The sequence below is a fragment of the Coregonus lavaretus genome (assembly GCF_964263955.1).
Source record: "Coregonus lavaretus genome assembly, chromosome: 30".
NCBI lineage: Eukaryota > Metazoa > Chordata > Actinopteri > Salmoniformes > Salmonidae > Coregonus > Coregonus lavaretus.
In genome coordinates, this window is record NC_140017.1 from 23,433,010 (window position 1) to 23,452,425 (window position 19,416).

The window sequence follows — 19,416 nt, forward strand, 5'->3', positions numbered from 1 at the left end:
ACCCGCAGCGGCAGATCCCGGGCAGACAGCCAGACCTTCTGACCAACCCGGTAAGTAGGTGCTGGGGTCCTCCGTCGGTTGGCACCGACGGCGTAGCTGGTTCCAGACTTCAGGAGCACAGTGCGAGCCTGGGCCCAAGTGCGGCGGCAGCGGCGGGCATACGCAAGAGCAGACGGACAGGTGGCATCCGCCTCCTGGCTGGCAAACAGTGGAGGTTGATACCCGTAGACACACTGAAAGGGGGAGAGCCCGGTGGAGGAACTGGTGAGTGAATTATGGGCATATTCCACCCAGAGCAGGTGTTGAGCCCAGGCCCGGGGATTTTGGGAAGCCACACACCTCAGTGCCTTCTCCAGCTCCTGGTTCATGCGTTCAGTCTGGCCGTTTGACTGCGGGTGGAATCCAGACGATAGGCTGGCGGTGGCCCCAAGGAGATGACAGAACTCCTTCCAAAAGGTTGCTGAGAATTGCGGGCCCCGGTCTGACACTATATCCTGGGGTAGGCCATGGATACGAAACACATGTTCCAGGACCACCTGGGAGGTCTCTTTAGCAGAGGGTAGTTTGGGAAGGGGCACGAAGTGGGTCATCTTACTAAAGCGGTCAACAATGGTAAGGATGACTGTGTGTCCGTCAGAGGGCGGAAGGCCCGTAACAAAGTCCAGTGAAACGTGGGACCAGGGCCTCTTGGGTATGAGTAGGGGTTGCAGCAACCCAGCAGGAGGCTGGTTGGGGGTCTTGTTTCGGTTACAAGTGGGACAAGCTCGGATGAATTCTCGGACATCCCGTCTCATCCGCCGCCACCAGAACCGCTGGCGGACCAGATGAAGGGTGCGAGTGATGCCGGGATGACAGGCCAGACGGGATTCGTGCCCCCACTGAATCACAGGTGACCTGAGATTTGCTGGAACAAACAGACGGTTGGGGGCGCTGGTGCTTGGACCTGGCTGGTCCCGAAGAGCCTCCATGACCTGCTTCTCGATCTCCCAGGTGAGGGCCGCTACGACCAAGTGGCTGGGAAGAATGGGGGCTGTCATGGCGGTGGTCTCGTCCTTCTGAAACATCCGGGAAAGAGCATCAGGTTTGATGTTGCGAGATCCCGGGCGGTAGGAGAGCGTGAAATTGAAGCGCGTAAAGAACAGAGACCACCGCTGTTGACGGGAGTTCAGCCTCCTGGCTGTTTGGATATACTCCAGGTTCTTGTGGTCTGTCCACACTACGAATGGTTCCTTTGACCCCTCTAACCAGTGCCGCCATTCTTCAAGGGCGAGCTTGACAGCCAACAGCTCGCGGTTCCCAATGTCGTAGTTGCATTCGGCAGGGGTTAGCCGACGGGAGTAGAAGGCACAGGGGTGCATCTTGCCATCCTCAGCTGCTCTTTGAGAAAGCACTGCACCCACTCCCACGTCCGAAGCATCTACCTCCACCACAAACTGCCTTGCTGCATCTGGCATCTGGAGGATGGGAGCAGAAGTGAAACATGTCTTGAGGATATTGAAGGCCTTCTCAGCAGCTGATGTCCATTGGTACGGTTGTTTAGTGCTGGTTAGCGCCGTGAGGGGTGCAGCCACTGTGCTATAGTTTCTGATGAATCTCCTATAAAAGTTGGCAAAGCCCAGGAACTGTTGCAACTTTTTCCGAGACTCAGGAACTGGCCAGGAAGTGACAGCCGACACCTTCGTGAGATCCATCTGAATGCTGCCCTCGGTCACCACATACCCCAGGAATGAAACGGTTTTGGCATGGAACTCGCACTTCTCTGCCTTCACAAAAAGAGAGTTCTCCAGCAGGCGGCGCAGGACCAACTGGACGTGGTGCGTGTGTTCTGACAGAGTCTTTGAGAATATTAAAATATCGTCAAGGTACACAAATACGAACGTATTTAGCATGTCCCTGAGGATATCATTCACTAGGGCTTGAAAAACTGCTGGGGCATTGGTGAGGCCGAAGGGCATGACGAGATATTCATAGTGGCCGGTTGGTGTGTTGAACGCTGTCTTCCATTCGTCTCCCTCCCTCATCCGCACCAGATGGTAGGCATTGCGAAGGTCCAGCTTTGTGAATACAGTGGCTCCCTGCAGCAGTTCGAAGGCAGACGAAAGTAAGGGCAGTGGGTAGCGATTCTTAACCGTGATGTCGTTCAGACCCCGGTAATCTATGCATGGACGAAGAGAACCGTCCTTCTTGCCGACAAAGAAGAATCCCGCTCCTGCGGGGGAAGATGACGGTCTAATTATCCCGGCGGCAAGAGAGTCATTAATGTAGTCCTCCATGGCCTTTCTTTCCGGGGCTGACAGTGAATACAGACGACCCTTGGGAGGTGCTGTGCCAGGCAGGAGATCAATCGCGCAGTCATAGGGTCTGTGTGGGGGTAGAGATGTCGCCTTGGATTTGTTGAACACCTCTTTCAGGCTGTGGTAACAGGCCGGAACATTGGATATGTCGGGGGTAGCGCTAGATCTTTCCCGGTGAACGGGCAGGGTGGCCCCCCTTAAACAGGTCTGGTGACAACTCCTTCCCCACTCACGGACTGTTCCTGTCTCCCAGTCGATGTGGGGGTTGTGCTGACGGAGCCACGGGTATCCAAGAATGAGTGGTTGGCCAGGTGAGTGTAGGAGGTGAAACTGGATGGACTCCTGGTGGTTTCCTGACAGCAGGATTGTCACAGGGGCGGAGATATGAGTGACAGTGCCAAGATGATGCCCATCCAGGGCTCGTGCAGGAATGGGTTGTGTCAGTTGATGATGGTTCACGCCCAGTTGCTGTGCAAGCTCGGGGTCCATGATGTTTGCTTCGGCTCCGGAATCCACAAGGGCGGCCAATGTATGAGTCTTGTCAGAAAGCTGAAGGCGGAGATGAAGCAGGGTCTTTCGGATGGAGGGAGACTGAAGGCTTGTTGAGCTCACCCGGATCTCCCCTACACCTGGTGAGCTGCGGCTTTTGCCGGACAAGTGGCAACACGGTGATTTTCGCCACCACAGTAGAGGCAAAGGTTGGAGCTTAGACGGCGCCGACGCTCCTCGGGAGTCAGAGAGGCACGGCCAATCTCCATGGGCTCAGGCTGATTGAGTTGGCTATGGGACTTGACAGGCAGGGGCTGGACAGAAGCGGTATCGACCCGAGTGCGGATGGCAGGTTGACTGAGACGGCCCTTCTCCCTCCTCCGGGTCTGTATACGGCGGTCAATGCGGACGGCAAGGTCAATGGCGGCATCAAGCGTTGAGGGCGGGTCATGGGAAACAAGCTCGTCCTTGATATAGTCCGCCAGGCTATGGAGGAAGGCTTGCACCAGTGCCTCTGGGTTAAACGAGCTTTGACTGGCCAGGGTACGAAAGTCAATGGAGAAGTCTGCCACTGTCCGATTGCCCTGACGGATGGTGAGCAGAGCTTGTGACGCTTCGGCTGTTGGCGAGCCTAGGTCAAAGACCTTTAACATCTCCTCCTCAAAGGCACTGAAGGAGGCACAGGCTGGGGTTTGCCGGTCGAATTCCGCCGTTCCCCACAACCGAGCTCGACCGGTGAGATGTGTGATGACATACCCCACCTTGGCTCCCTCTGTTGAGAAAGTCCTGGGCTGTAGTGCAAACTGGATTCGGCAGCTGCTCAAGAATGGTCTTACTTGCTTCTGGTTGCCATCAAAACGTTCCGGGTTCCCAATCTTTGGTTCAGGAGCGGAGGGATGAAGGAGTGTCGGTGGTACAGGAACAGAAGGACCAGGGGGGGGTGCAGGTGGAGTAGCCGGGTTTGAGAGTAGTTGCAGGGCTTGGGCTAGCTGTTGTTGCTGCAGTTGGAACTGTTGTTGCTGCTGGTTGAATAGCTGGAGAAGGGAAGCGATGTCGCCAGCCATCCGATTTATGTCTCCCTCAGAGCGTTCCAGTCGCTGTAGGGCAGTCATCTCTGGCTCTTCTTCCATCGTGGTCAGGGAGTGCGCTGGGTCCATGATGGTCAGATCGTTCTGTCACGGACAGAAGAGGACCCAAGAGCGCGAGTTCAAATTCAGAGTTCTTTATTGAAGGTTTCAGGCGGGAAGAGGAGTGCCAGGGGTGTCAGGGGTTCCAGGGGTGCTTGGGGGCTCTGGGGTTTTTCAGGGTCCTGTGGGTACCTGTGCTCCGGGGGTCACCAAATGTCCGGGGGTGTCCAGTCCAAGTGCTTAGTGTGTGTGTTCCCCAGTGATGGAGCGGCGTATCGGGCTGAGGGTGGTGAAGCGTCTGGGCACGCTCATCTGGTGGTCGGAGACCTGGGGGAACACACACACAACAGCAATATGAATGGCAGGCAGAAGTACAGATCAGGGCTGGGCAAATATCGTGGTGAGAGACAGAAGGCAGAATCGAGTTACCGGAGGGGCTGAAGATCGGAGAGTAGTCGAGGTCCAGAAGGCAGGTCGGGATAGGCGGGGCAGTAGAACAAGGAGGCAGTCAAGAAAGGATCGGTATCACAAACAGGAGTCAGAGCGCAGACAGGCAGGTTACTGGTCCGGGTTAGAAGACGATCTGACAGGGCTTGGCTGAAAAACAGGGCTTGATATACTGGGAGAGGTTAGTGGGGAAATGCAGTTCAGCTGGCAGAGTGATTAGAACAGAGTGAGGCAAGGTGAGGATGGTGAGTGGGAAATGCAGTGCAGCTGGCCAGGTAACAAGAGCAGAGCAGGGCGGAGCCAGGTGGAGCTCGTTAGGCAGAGTAGGGAGAGAGTGAGCAGAGTGGCAGAGAATTGAATGCAATTAATGTTGCTACCAGGGAGAGAGAGTGCTCATGACAGACGGCTCTGTATATGTGCTTTCTTGAGCAGGGGGACCTTGCGGGCGCTGCAGGATTTCAGTCCTTCACGGCGTAGTGTGTAACCAATTGTTTTCTTGGTGACTATGGTCCCAGCTGCCTTGAGATCATTGACAAGATCCTTCCGTGTAGTTCTGGGCTGATTCCTCACCGTTCTCATGATCATTGCAACTCCACGAGGTGAGATCTTGCATGGAGCCCCAGGCCGAGGGAGATTGACAGTTCTTTTGTGTTTCTTCCATTTGCGAATAATCGCACCAACTGTTGTCACTTTCTCACCAAGCTGCTTGGCAATGGTCTTGTAGCCCATTCCAGCCTTGTGTAGGTCTGCAATCTTGTCCCTGACATCCTTGGAGAGTTTGGAATCTTTTAATTGATTGCTTCTGTGGACAGGTGTATTTTATACAGGTAACAAACTGAGATTAGGAGCACTCCCTTTAAGAGTGTGCTCTAATCTCAGCTCGTTACCTGTATAAAAGACACCTGGGAGCCAGAAATCTTTCTGATTGAGAGGGGGTCAAATACTTATTTCCCTCATTAAAATGCAAATCAATTTATAACATTTTTGACATGTGTTTTTCTGGATTTTTGTTGTTGTTATTCTGTCTCTCACTGTTCAAATAAACCTACCATTCAAATTATAGACGGATCATTTCTTTGTCAGTGGGCAAACATACAAAATCAGCAGGGGATCAAATACTTTTTTCCCCTCACTGTATATGTGAGCTACTCCTGCAGTATCAACTCATTTAATAAACTTTGGTGGCTAGGCTGCATTGCACTGGCGGCACTGTATCCAGGTGTCATTTTGAAATACAGTACAGCGAGGTGCAGTCTGTATTTCAAAAATAACTCACAGTAGCCATTTGTAGTCCCATGTAGCTTAGTTGGTAGAGCATGGTGCTTGCAACGCCAAGGGTGTGGGTTCGATTCCCACGGGGGACCAGTATGAAAGAATGTATGCACTCACTACTGTAAATTGCTCTGGATAAAAGCATCTGCTAAAATGTAACTGCATCACATGACTCAATCTGAGAGCCCCCGTACATACCATAGGGAACGTGCTGCGTTGATGGAACATGGACTGGACACTCAGTAGCCTTGGATGACTGTTGTGTGGATGAGGGATCACTCCTGGGGTGAAGTACTGTTGGCAGGGAGAGTATCAAAAGAGCATGGCAGTGAAAATGGACAGCAGATGGGGTTCTGGTTTGGGTACTGTATGTGCCTGGCTAGGCCAGTGAGATCCAAGGTGGAGCCCACCATGCCTGGCACCACTCCTGGTATCCCCTGTTGCATGGATCTTTCCAGAGTATAGGCAGAGAGCCTCTTCCAGTGCCAACCAAGCATGGGGGAGGTGACTCATAATATCATCCAATAGCTGATGTCATGGGCCCTGGTCAAAAGCAGTGCTCAAATATGCGAGGCATACATGGACATGCCCTTTGTTCACAACCAAGACCCTAGTTTTTCATGGACTAAAAATGCCTTTGACTGTTGCTGTTTTTGTTGGTGCACTAGCAGTAGCTAGAATGTTCACAGTACATTAGGAAATGCATTTTTTAACCACAACGTTTTAAGGAGCAAAGCAGAGGGGCCACAAATGAAAAGGACATTTATGTTGACGGTCAACAACAAAACATCATGAACAAACCACTGAATATCACAAGAAAGCTGCATGCTGTACATCATGTGACTCCCATTCTCCTACTGTACCCTCAGCCACAAAACATCTACTCTCTGCTTGAGGGAATTATCTTAAAGAGTGTTATTGTGAAAAACCGAGGTGCACGCATACGTCTTTGCTGATCTTGATGAATGTGCCCATCGCAGTTCAGAGATGTCCGGTTGCTAGGGGTAATAAACGAGTTAAAGATGTTGCTTTCCTTGGCAACAAGCTCTTAATTAAAAGCAGTGTAATTAGAGTTCCACCTCTGAAGCGAACAAGCAGTGCTACTGCATGTGCTGCTGGCTGCACCCAGGTTAGCTGACACAACAGAAAATTCACACGCAACCTTAGACCTGGGGGACAAATTACCCCGACACTGGCCAGGACGAGGGCTGTGGAGTGGAGTGAGGGAAGCAGCAAATCCATTTGGTTTTATAGGCCTGAAATCATACATAAATGTTCCCTCTTAGCAGGGCTATTTTCAGTCATGTTTGATCTAGTCTCTCCAGGGGAGGACTGAGAAGAGGCATGGGGAGGGTCCCACATGGCTGGTGGGGTAATGGAGAACATTAGGGCTGTGTTCCCAATGGCACACTATCCCCTATATATTGCACTACTTTTGACAAGAGAAAATGGCACTCTATTCCCTTTATAGTGCACTACTTTAGACCAGGGCCCTATGGCCCAATGGGACACAACCTAGGACTGTTAGTTTTCCTTCACATTAGCCTTCCTCAACACTGTCTATTTCAAAACCTGCCATGCACCCACACACTCAATATTAATCTTTAAAGGGACATAAAGTAAAACATACTGTAGCAGTCAAACTCAACTCATGGCTGCCATCTATAGGCTGGCAGTTACTAATGGACATTTCTGACATGAGGAAAGAGAAAATAATGTAATAGTCACGAAAAGCTACAGTACACTCACAAGCTCATAGTCTAAATGCTACGCTTGCAAATGTGACAAAAACATTTCCATGACATCATAGCTCTGTAAAATAAAAGAAGACACATTTACTATTTCCTAGACAGAATAAAATCTCTCTCTTTTATATGAGACTGCATCCATCCACCAGGCTAGGGAAGTGGCCGTGGGTCTATTTTCTGAAGTGCTGTGTCATCCTTACTTCCGCCTCCTCCTCGCCCTAGTTCCCTCAGATCCTAATTAAACTAAAATTAGCCTTAAAATGGCAATCAGCAGTAGAAACAATAACACAGGAGACCCCGCCCCTGTTTCTGTAAAAAGCTGAGGGTAGCCTAACGGTTAATAGCGTTGGACCAGTAACTGGAATATTGCTGGTTCGACTCCCCAAGCTGACTAGGTTGAAAATCTGTCGATGTGCCCTTGAGCAAAGTTATTAACCCAAATTGCTCCTGTAAATCGCTTAGGATAAGTGTCTGCTAAATGACCAAAAATGGATGGGGTTGGAGAAGTTTAACCACTTTCAAATTCATAGACAGAGCTAGGACTGACCATCCATGATATCAAAATCATAGTTTTAATCATGTTTTGAGGGTATATGTTGTTTGTATACATTTACTTTGTTTCCAAAAATTTGAGTAAAATAAGCTTATATTTTGGGTTCTTATGGGGTATGACAGTTTAACTAAGCTCATGAGGCATTTCTTAAGTTATATTCTTCAAGAATCAATGGGTACATATAATTAATTGATAAGTCCAAAAAGTTATGTAGAAATTGCTGATTGCCCCTTTTAATCAGCCCAGCATGCAGTGGAGGTTAAATATTTCAAAGCTCTTGCTTATGATAATGGCATCAACTGACTCTGGATGTGTTCCATGGCACCCTATTCCCTATATAGTGCACTGCTTCTGACCAGAGCATTAAGGGTTCCATTTGTAGCTCAGTTGGTAGAGCATGGTGCTCGTAACGCCAGGGTAGTGGGTTTGATTCCCGGGACCACTAAAATGTCTCTTTGAATAAAAGCGTCTGCTAAATGGCATATATTATTTGGAATAGGGTGCCATTTAGCACTCCAGGGCTGGAAGTGCAGAGTGTTGGCCCGACAGGGTGACCAGGGATGATCCAAAGGTCTGGGCGAAGAATACACATGCATGGATGACAAGAGCAGAGCTCCCCGAAATCCTTCATGGCGCCTCTATACAGTGGGGAAAAAAAGTATTTAGTCAGCCACCAATTGTGCAAGTTGTCCCACTTAAAAAGATGAGAGAGGCCTGTAATTTTCATCATAGGTACACGTCAACTATGACAGACAAATTGAGGAAAAAAATTCCAGAAAATCACACTGTAGGATTTTTTATGAATTTATTTGCAAATTATGGTGGAAAATAAGTATTTGGTCACCTACAAACAAGCAAGATTTCTGGCTCTCACAGACCTGTAACTTCTTCTTTAAGAGGCTCCTCTGTCCTCCACTCGTTACCTGTATTAATGGCACCTGTTTGAACTTGTTATCAGTATAAAAGACACCTGTCCACAACCTCAAACAGTCACACTCCAAACTCCACTATGGCCAAGACCAAAGAGCTGTCAAAGGACACCAGAAACAAAATTGTAGACCTGCACCAGGCTGGGAAGACTGAATCTGCAATAGGTAAGCAGCTTGGTTTGAAGAAATCAACTGTGGGAGCAATTATTAGGAAATGGAAGATACAAGACCACTGATAATCTCCCTCGATCTGGGGCTCCACGCAAGATCTCACCCCGTGGGATCAAAATGATCACAAGAACGGTGAGCAAAAATCCCAGAACCACACGGGGGGACCTAGTGAATGACCTGCAGAGAGCTGGGACCAAAGTAACAAAGCCTACCATCAGTAACACACTACGCCGCCAGGGACTCAAATCCTGCAGTGCCAGACGTGTCCCCCTGCTTAAGCCAGTACATGTCCAGGCCCGTCTGAAGTTTGCTAGAGTGCATTTGGATGATCCAGAAGAGGATTGGGAGAATGTCATATGGTCAGATGAAACCAAAATAGAACTTTTTGGTAAAAACTCAACTCGTCGTGTTTGGAGGACAAAGAATGCTGAGTTGCATCCAAAGAACACCATACCTACTGTGAAGCATGGGGGTGGAAACATCATGCTTTGGGGCTGTTTTTCTGCAAAGGGACCAGGACGACTGATCCGTGTAAAGGAAAGAATGAATGGGGCCATGTATCATGAGATTTTGAGTGAAAACCTCCTTCCATCAGCAAGGGCATTGAAGATGAAACGTGGCTGGGTCTTTCAGCATGACAATGATCCCAAACACACCGCCCGGGCAACGAAGGAGTGGCTTCGTAAGAAGCATTTCAAGGTCCTGGAGTGGCCTAGCCAGTCTCCAGATCTCAACCCCATAGAAAATCTTTGGAGGGAGTTGAAAGTCCGTGTTGCCCAGCGACAGCCCCAAAACATCACTGCTCTAGAGGAGATCTGCATGGAGGAATGGGCCAAAATACCAGCAACAGTGTGTGAAAACCTTGTGAAGACTTACAGAAAACGTTTGACCTGTGTCATTGCCAACAAAGGGTATATAACAAAGTATTGAGAAACTTTTGTTATTGACCAAATACTTATTTTCCACCATAATTTGCAAATAAATTCATTAAAAATCCTACAATGTGATTTTCTGGAAAAAAAAATCTCATTTTGTCTGTCATAGTTGACGTGTACCTATGATGAAAATTACAGGCCTCTCTCATCTTTTTAAGTGGGAGAACATGCACAATTGGTGGCTGACTAAATACTTTTTTTCCCCACTGTATGTATTCACTGACCGTTGTGTTACTCACTCTACTGTAAGTTGGAGGCCTAGCTGTGTTGATACAGGAATCACCATAATCACAACTGGATCTGTAGAGGCAATTAACCTTTAGCCTCACAGCAGCAATAGACCTGATCACGCTGTCACGCCTGCCCTGATCAATATATAACCATTCACACAATGCCTTTCACATAGGCATCCAAACACATAGATATTTCTTGCTGACTCTGAATGACCTTTTTCCTTGTTCTCTTGACCTGTGTTGTACCGGTGCTGAGTTAGCGTTCACACCCATGTTCACACAGGCCTGATGTCTATCTACCAGTGTGATCTATGGTTCTGATTGCTGATGACAGTCCACTATAGGTTTGAGAGGCAATAGTTTAAACCCCAGCCCTACCTCTCCACTCCCCATACTCCTCTCTCCACGCCTGACCCTACAAGCCTCATCCACCCTGGATCATTGTTGATGGAGATATTGATCCCCTTAATGGGCCAAAGTTAATTGAAAGTTAGTCATGTCCTGCACCTATATTGTGGGGAGTAATCTATAGTCAACTCTTATCTATGCCTGAGGCTCTGATCCTGTTGAAATCTATTCTGCTACTTCATACAATATGTGCACACACATATTAACATAAAATCTGCCATAATACATAATAACTATGGTATGTCAAATATGAAAGATGTCGCCAGACAGTGATATGGTAATACTGTATGTTTTGTTTATATAGTAGATATTATACAGTACTAGTGTATGATATGATTTGTCATATTCAGCGTGAGACAGGACAACAAGGGAAGTCCTTTTATATCCATGTAATGAAAAGAGCAGTCAGTCAGTCAGCCCTTCCCCGGACCCTGTTGATGGTCTCTCACCTGAATGTCAGGCAAAATGTCACAGACTGTGAGCTTTGGCACCACATCAGAGGCAGGCCTGCGTAGGAAGAGCACACCCATGCCACACTCGTACATAAACTCCATTATTCCCCAGGCCCACCACACCATCAAAGATAAGTAGAAACAACACCTTCAAAACAACCTTAACAGCCCTAGAAAGGTCACAATAGTTTCTTCTTACATTAGATTTAGTTTCCTGCATAAGAGGGAAAAGATTGGGGCTCATGTTGTCCTTGAGACACGCTATGTCAGTGTAGGAAATGAGGTTAATGATTGAGAGTCATGTTTCAGTGACTCAGTGCCTGGCAGTAGAAATGAAAGATGTTTAAACTGAAATAATAACCTTCAGTGAATTTTACGGTTTGGGTTTCTTTAGCATACAGTAGATTGGATAGTACAATAACTGCCGCAGTTTTCTAAACTGAGAGATGATCTTTATGATACAGTTTATTAGATTTATTCCAGTGCCATTGGATTGCATCTAAATCCTCTCAAACAACTTGAAACCCACTTAAATGTGAAACAGGAAATGGTACTTCATCAAAGAATCAGATGTGTCTTACTCATACAAACAATGAAACGTAAAACAAAAATCTAACAAAAATGTATTTTCCATTTCACAAGTTAATCTGCAACTATTTCAAAGAGTCAATGGCCACCAATAAAAAATAGCTTTGTTTTATTGTACTTGAGAAAAACCCACAAAAGGAAACATCAACAGAAGACGTTGTTGTGCTAGTGCTGACTATTAACTAAAGGCTTTGAATTATCCCCATAACAATTTAGAACCACTAATTACTGTAAAAGACTGGTCTAAATGGATAATTCACTGGAAACAAAAAACAGCTACATTCATAGCTATAAAATGGAGACAAAAAGTGCTGCAGAGTTTTAAAGCTAGAATCCTTAGTTGCTACATCCATTTTTGAACTTATAAATTAATATGTATCCATTGATCTTGAAGAATATAACTAATAAATGCCTCATGAGCTTAGTTCAACTGTTGTACCCCATCAGAACCCAACATATAAGCTTGTTTGTAAACAAAGTAAATGTACACAAACACTGTATGGCCTCAAAACATGGTTAAAACTCACATTTCTATATCTTGGATGGTCAGTCCTTGCCTCCATAGCTCTGTCTATAAATTTGAGAAAGGTTATATTTCTCCAGGCCCGTCCTTCAGATTTTTACCAAAACAGAGGCGGGGATACGCTTTGTTATTGTTTCATTTGAGCATTCTAACTTTAATTTGATTATAACTAAAGACTAAAGTCGTTGTCGTATCAACTCTTTATTCATATGGATGTGAAATTACTAGGCACTCAGGAGAATCATGTTGAGGAGGAATCACCACCCATCCCCCAGCTCTGAATGAACAGCAGACCTTGTCACAGTTGGGTGGCCCTGCCTGGCCTGGCGCCCCAACCTCCTCTGGCTACTCTGGCTTTACTTGACCGGTGTCCACACTTCCACGCCTCTCTCTCTCCCTCTCATAACATATCAATAATGACTCCACACTCAGACTCAGAAACACACATCTGCACAAATCTTGTTCTCTATTGCAGGGTTTCCCAAACTCGGTCCTGGCGTCCCCCCTAGGCACACGTTTTGGTTTTTGCCCTAGTACTACACAGCTGATTCAAATCATCAAAGCTTGATGATGAATTGGTTATTTGAATCAGCTGTGTAGTGCCAAGTTTGGGAAACCCTGCTCTATTGGCCAACATAAATATAGAGTGTCTGACTGGGATGACCTGTGTCCCTAGCAACAGAGTTACTGGAGTCTTGGTTTGATTCAGTAGACATGCAGAACCTCATTAAAACACATGGGCTGCATCTGAAATGGGACCCTATTCCCCTATGTAGTGCACTACTGACCAGAGCCCATAGGGATCTGTTCAAAAGTAGTGCACTATGTTGGGAATAGGGTGCCATTTGGGACACAGACATTTCTCTCCTCTATAATTAGTGACTCACTCCTGTCCAACATCAAGTAAAAATAGATATTCCACTTAATAATCTTAGGGGCTCAACATTTTCAGTCAATAAAAAAGGTCTGGAGCCAGACATGTCGGCCAGACGGTTTTATTGCATTCTGGGATTATACAACCCAGGCTGAAAAATGAAAGTGAATGGCACAGTTACCAGCTAGCTACCAGTCCTCTGATCCTCATTGCTGCTCCTCTCCAGGTAGCACAGCCAGGGGTGAATTAAAAAACAGAGCCATGGGTCCAAACGGCAGCGTGGCCAAAAGAGAGCTGCCACATAGGATTTGTTCTGATGTCACTACGGGAGCCACTTGGAGATTTAGCTAAATGAAAGAGCTCAATAATTTTATGATGTTAGTCACCCTTGAGGGCATCTAAAACCGTCTGTGTCTGCGAGCCATTTGTAGTTGAGGCATAACCTAAAAGGATGTTATTTTACTCTATGCACAGTAACTAACGGTAACAGTCACCTAAGTCATCTCTCAATAGGCATTATTACACCATACGTATCTGTCTCGTTTCATCTTCTTGGATCATGTGAATATACTCCACAACTTCCTTTTGAAGCTGTGTGATAAAAACAAACACTAACTGGTCTAAAAAAGGGTTTCAACCCTGACAGCACAGGGAGGGAGGAGGCAAGGGCCAAGGTTAACAATGTGCAATCTGATTCACATGGTAAACATCCCTCATGATGCCCTCTATAAGGTACTGTAATATGTAGCACAAATGGCTCCCTATTTCCTATGCAGTGCACTACTCCCTATGGGCCCTGGTCAAAAGTAGTGCACTATATAGGGAATAGGGTGCCTGCCATTTGGGACACAATCACACTAAGTCTTGACCAGCTCCTCTCTCTCTCAATCTCTGGTCCTTTTCCAAGTTAATTTTCTTCTCTCAGCGTGAACAGCAGGCAGTGCCATGTGATTGGTCAGCGGGGAGTAAATTGGGATCATTATTGCAGGTAAACTCAGTGAGCATGAAGGTTCAACCTGACAGGAGTAATGTTGAGAAAGTACCTGATTTGATGATGGAATATTCCTCTCCAGTCCTCCCCTCCTCTCTTCCTCAGACTGGACCAGTCAAGGTCAGAATGTTGTTTAACCTGATTATACCTAACGTTCCAGACAATGGATTACATCTGCCTCTATTTTCCCCTCAGTTGGCAGAAGAAAGTGGAAACGTCTCGTTATGCCCCAAGTCTCAGACCTGAAAGGCTCTGTCTGGTTGCAACCCGAATGGCACCCTATTTCCTTTATAGTGCACTACTTTTGACCTGGGCCCATAGGGCTCTGGTCAAAAGTAGTACACTATATAGGGAATAGGGTTCCATTGGGGACATATCCACTGCCTGCAGAAGAAGGGTCAGTCAGTCTCCTCTCCTTCCTCCTAGCAGCGGGAGCAGCAGGTCTAAACTCCTGACCAGCGCAGTGTGAGTGCAGCACAGGCCAGTGTTAAGTCCCTGTAATTGGGACTTCACGCTGCCCTTTATAGGCCTCTAGATGGGACCTGTCACATCCCCTCCCTTTCTATGTCAGTTGTGTTTTCACCTCATCTTCCCCTCCGCTGTCACACAAGTCTGTGTTTGGTTGTGGAACAATGGTATTACTTTGCTCCCATTGTGTGATTTTCACCATTATCATCTACCATGTTGTATACAGTACTGGTTGTGTTTAATTAAGTAAAAAGTGCTTCTGTCTTACAATGGACAAAACTTAAAACTATTACTTATCTGTAAGGCCAAACATTCCTAAAATCTAAGGCCAACAAAAGTACTTCAAGAGAGCAGGTCCCAAGCAGTCATTGAGTAGTGAAAGCAGGCATAGAGCACTGTTAGTGATTAGGGTTTTGAACTGATATCTGAGACAACAATCTCAAGTGGTGCTCAAACAAAACCTACAACTCTCTTGGCTGTGAGCCTCTTCATCAAAGCAGGATTCATATGATGTGTGGTGTCAAGTGTAGAAAGGCACAGCTGGCAGTAGAGAAGAGCAAGGAGACAATCATAGACACTATAAAAATTGTTCTATATGGAGACAATACTGCCAGTCTGCGAGCAAACAGACAGCAGAGCACTATGTTTGAGAGGAGGAGGGATGAGACATGTAGTATGTGGTCTGGTGTCTACTCCTGTTGTTCCTCTGCTGTCTGTGTCAGGAGGAGGGCCTGTCTGTCTTCAGTGACAGACAGCCAGAGGACAGGTGGAATAAACACAGCTTTAATGCTAAGGATACCAGCAGCAGATCTCTAAAGAACAACAACATGGCCGACAGACAACCTCTCAGACAGCCAGGGGAAATCACTGGACAGATGGTGCTCTCTGGCACCCTATTACCTATGTAGTGCACTACTTTTGACCAGAGATTGGCCCTGGTCAAAAGTAGGGTGTCATTTGGGATGCAGCTTATCTCTGGCGATCTTGGCTAGTTTGTTGCATCAGTCAGGACAATTATGTCTTAGGATATCTGAATGCATTATGTTCCTTTTGGTCAAACACATTACCCAGTTATGTACTGTATGGACAGTTGACACTATAACTACACTACCGGTCAAAAGTTTTAGAACACCTACTCGTTCAAGGGTTTTTCCTTATTTTTACTATTTTCTACATTGTAGAATAATATTGAAGATATCAAAACTATGAAATAACACATATGGAATCATGTAGTAACCAAAAAGTGTTAAATAAATCAAAATATATGTTATATTTGAGATTCTTAAAATAGCCACCCTTTGCCTTGATGACAGCTTTGCACACTCTTGGTATTTTCTCAACCAGCTTCACCTGGAATGCTTTTTGAACAGTCTTGAAAGAGTTCCCACATATGCTGAAAACTTGTTGGCTGCTTTTCCTTCACTCTGCGGTCCGACTCATCCCAAACCATCTCAATTGAGTTGAGGTCGGGGGATTGTGGAGGCCAGGTCATCTGATGCAGCACTCCATTACTCTCCTTCTTGGTAAAATTGCCCTTATACAGCCTGGAGATATGTTTTGGGTCATTGTCCTGTTGAAAAACAAATGATAGTCCCACTAAGCCCAAACCAGATGGGATGCAGAATGCTGTGGTAGCCATGCTGGTTAAGTGTGCCTTGAATTCTAAATTAATCACAGACAGTGTCACCAGCAAAGCACCCCCACACCATAACACCTCCTCCTCCATGCTTTACGGTGGGAAAAACACATGCGGAGATCATCTGTTCACCCACACGCGTCTCACAAAGACACGGCGGTTGGAACCAAAAATCTCCAATTTGGACTCCAGACCAAAGCACACATTTCCACCGGTCTAATGTCCATTGCTCATGTTTCTTGGCCCAAGCAAGTCTCTTCTTCTGTCCTTTAGTAGTGGTTTCTTTGCAGAAATTCGACCATGAAGGCCTGATTCACACAGTCTCCTCTGAACAGTTGATGTTGAGATGTGTCTGTTACTTGAACTCTGTGAAGCATTTATTTGGGCTGCAATTTCTGAGGCTGGTAACTCTAATGAATTTATCCTCTGCAGCAGAGGTAACTCTGGGTGTTCCATTCCTGTGGCGGTCCTCATGAGAGCTAGTTTCATCATAGCGCTTGATGGTTTTTGCGACTGCACTTGAAGAAACTTTCAAAGTTCTTGAAATGTTCCGTATTGACTGACCTTCATGTCTTAAAGTAATGATGGACTGTTGTTTCTCTTTGCTTATTTGAGCTGTTCTTGCCATAATATGGATTTGGTCTTTTACCAAATAGGGCTATCTTCTGTATACCCCCCCTACCTTATCACAACACAACTGATTGGCTCAAACGCATTAAGAAGGAAAGAAATTCCACAAATTAACTTTTAAGAAGGCACACCTGTTAATTGACATGCATTCCAGGTGACTACCTCATGAAGCTGGTTGAGAGAATGCCAAGAGTGTGCAAAGCTGTCATCAAGGCAAAGGGTGACTATTTGAAGAATCTCAAATATAACATATTTTGATTTCTTAAGCACTTTTTTGGTTACTACATGATTCCATATGTGTTATTTCATAGTTTTGATGTCTTCACTATTATTCTACAATGTAGAAAATAGTACAACTAAAGAAAAACCCCTTGAATGAGTAGGTGTTCTAAAACTTTTGACCGGTAGTGTACATTCGACTTACTCCAGGCCAGTCCTACTACCATAGTAGTATCTGAGCCTCCACCTCCACGTGCTCTCCCTCGTTCTGTTGTTTTTTTGTAGGCTACTCCATGGCTATTTCCCAGGGACCATTGCATTGTTTGGGCCTGAAGGATTTAAATTCATTGAGGATTATATGTGCTCCAGCACTGGAGAACAATGCCGGGGGATGTGGGGGTCTTGTCACGTCCCAGTGCGATGACCGCCCACCCATTCTGATCACAGCCCCTTGCATACCATGAGGGCAATTAGAGGTTGATCCATAAGGGGCTTAATCTCTCCTATGTGAAAGCATGCAGCTCTCTGCCCCTGCCTGCCTTCATTGTAGCATGTCAATGTTTTTGTGTTGAAGTAGCTATTGCATAGCCTGGTCCCAGATCTTGTTGTGCTCTTTCCAAGTGACAAGGATTTAGCATGATAGCACAAACAGACTGGCACTCAGGCTAGCTACTTTAGGCCTGTGATGTAGAGATGCATAGTGGTGGATTTTATTAAAGGGGCATTTGACCCATGGCTGTCATAAAACCCTGATATACAGACCTATGGTATCCAAAGACAGTACTGACCATACTGCACATCATCTGGACTCTGAGAATAGACACAATATGCCTGAAGTAGATTATTGTAGTACTGTCCACTGAGGGATACTGTAAGCTCCCATCACTCTCCACCCTCTCTTTACAACTTTGTGACAAACACAGCTATCTTCTCATCCAGCAAAGAGAGAGAGCAGGCTGGGAACAGCACAGCTACGGTAGCGTATAATCTGTGAAAGGCCCTCAGTCTGAAAATCTTCATTGTCTTTGCTTCCAGTCTCAGAGGAGGTGCTCAGTACAAAAGGGCTTTTGTTGTGCTATACTTACCTAGTCTTTTCCCAAATACAACCCTTTATCCAAAAACAATTCATCTCCACCGATCCATTCAAACAAAAAAGGCTGCTTCTTTCTTTCCTAAATTGCCCTGTTCATCTTGTGGGTATTTGTCAAAGAAGTTTCACGCATGCAAATTACTAAATGTACTGCACATTCAGCCACATGTCTGATTTGAAAAGGTAAAGTGACTAGGGGAGTAGATACTGCATGTTTCCAGGCTTTCATGATGTCTGCCAAACATGTCAAGAAAGAGAGATGGCAGTTTTATAGAGGAAAATTGTGAAAAACAAAGGCTTCAGAAGTAAACCCTAAACCCTCTCCATGGCCTGCTTTATGGAGTGTACTGAACCAAGTCGCCGTGGAGACAGCACTCCACTGCTGATGTATGGAGAACCTTGTCACCCCGCTCTCCCCCTCGTCTGTCGCCCTGTCTCTCTCTCACGGTCAGAGGTGCAGCACTGACCCATGTGTTAATCTGGGACTGAGAGGCTCCTCTTTCAAAACTGGGCAGTACGATCAGATCACTACAACCATCTGACAGACAGCAGAGAGTTGTTTCTCACTCTGCCATGACATCTCTGCTGTAGGTGTTCTGCAGTCCTCGTTACATCACAGCAAGGAGAGCTGGCCCGGCCTGTGGTGGCCCTAGACAACATTTGTGTTGTAACTGCGCGCTGCACTCTCCCACCCTCTGCGGCATTTAGTTATTTCTGAACCCATGAGTTCAAACAATTTCTCTGTTCAGCCATGTCAGCTGTGGCCTTTGATGTTCTCTCCCTGGTGCTCTGTTTGTGTTCATTAGCTAATAATTGTTGGGTTGTTTATGGCAAGACTCAAACATTGGGTGGGGTCTACCAAGAATGTTGAAAGTGTTAGCTGCTGTATAACAAGGTAACAAAAGCAAAACACAATCGCTGACAGATTCATTAAGTGTGAAAAAACCCAAACCAAGAAAAATAAAAACTCTAGCAGACAGCTGCAAGAGAGAGAGACCGAGCGAGAACTGAAGCCCACCAACAGAGCTATTTACTCCTGCAGCCTGCACAAACATGCAGATAGTAACAGTGATGAATTAGGCCGGGGTTATCCCAGTCAGGCAACGTGACGGTAATAGAGCGGGTGTGTTTGGGACGGCCGGGGCCACTGTGGCCAGTCAAGTGATGAACGCAGAGTAAGGCTGCGTCCCAAATGGCTCCTTATTCCATATGTAGTGGGCCCTGGTCAAAAGTAGTGTACTATGTAGGGAATAGGGTGCCATTTGGGAGACAATCCAAGACTGAAAGAGGGGAGATTTCAGCCTGACATGATAGAGAAGATTAGGGATCTGGTTTCTCT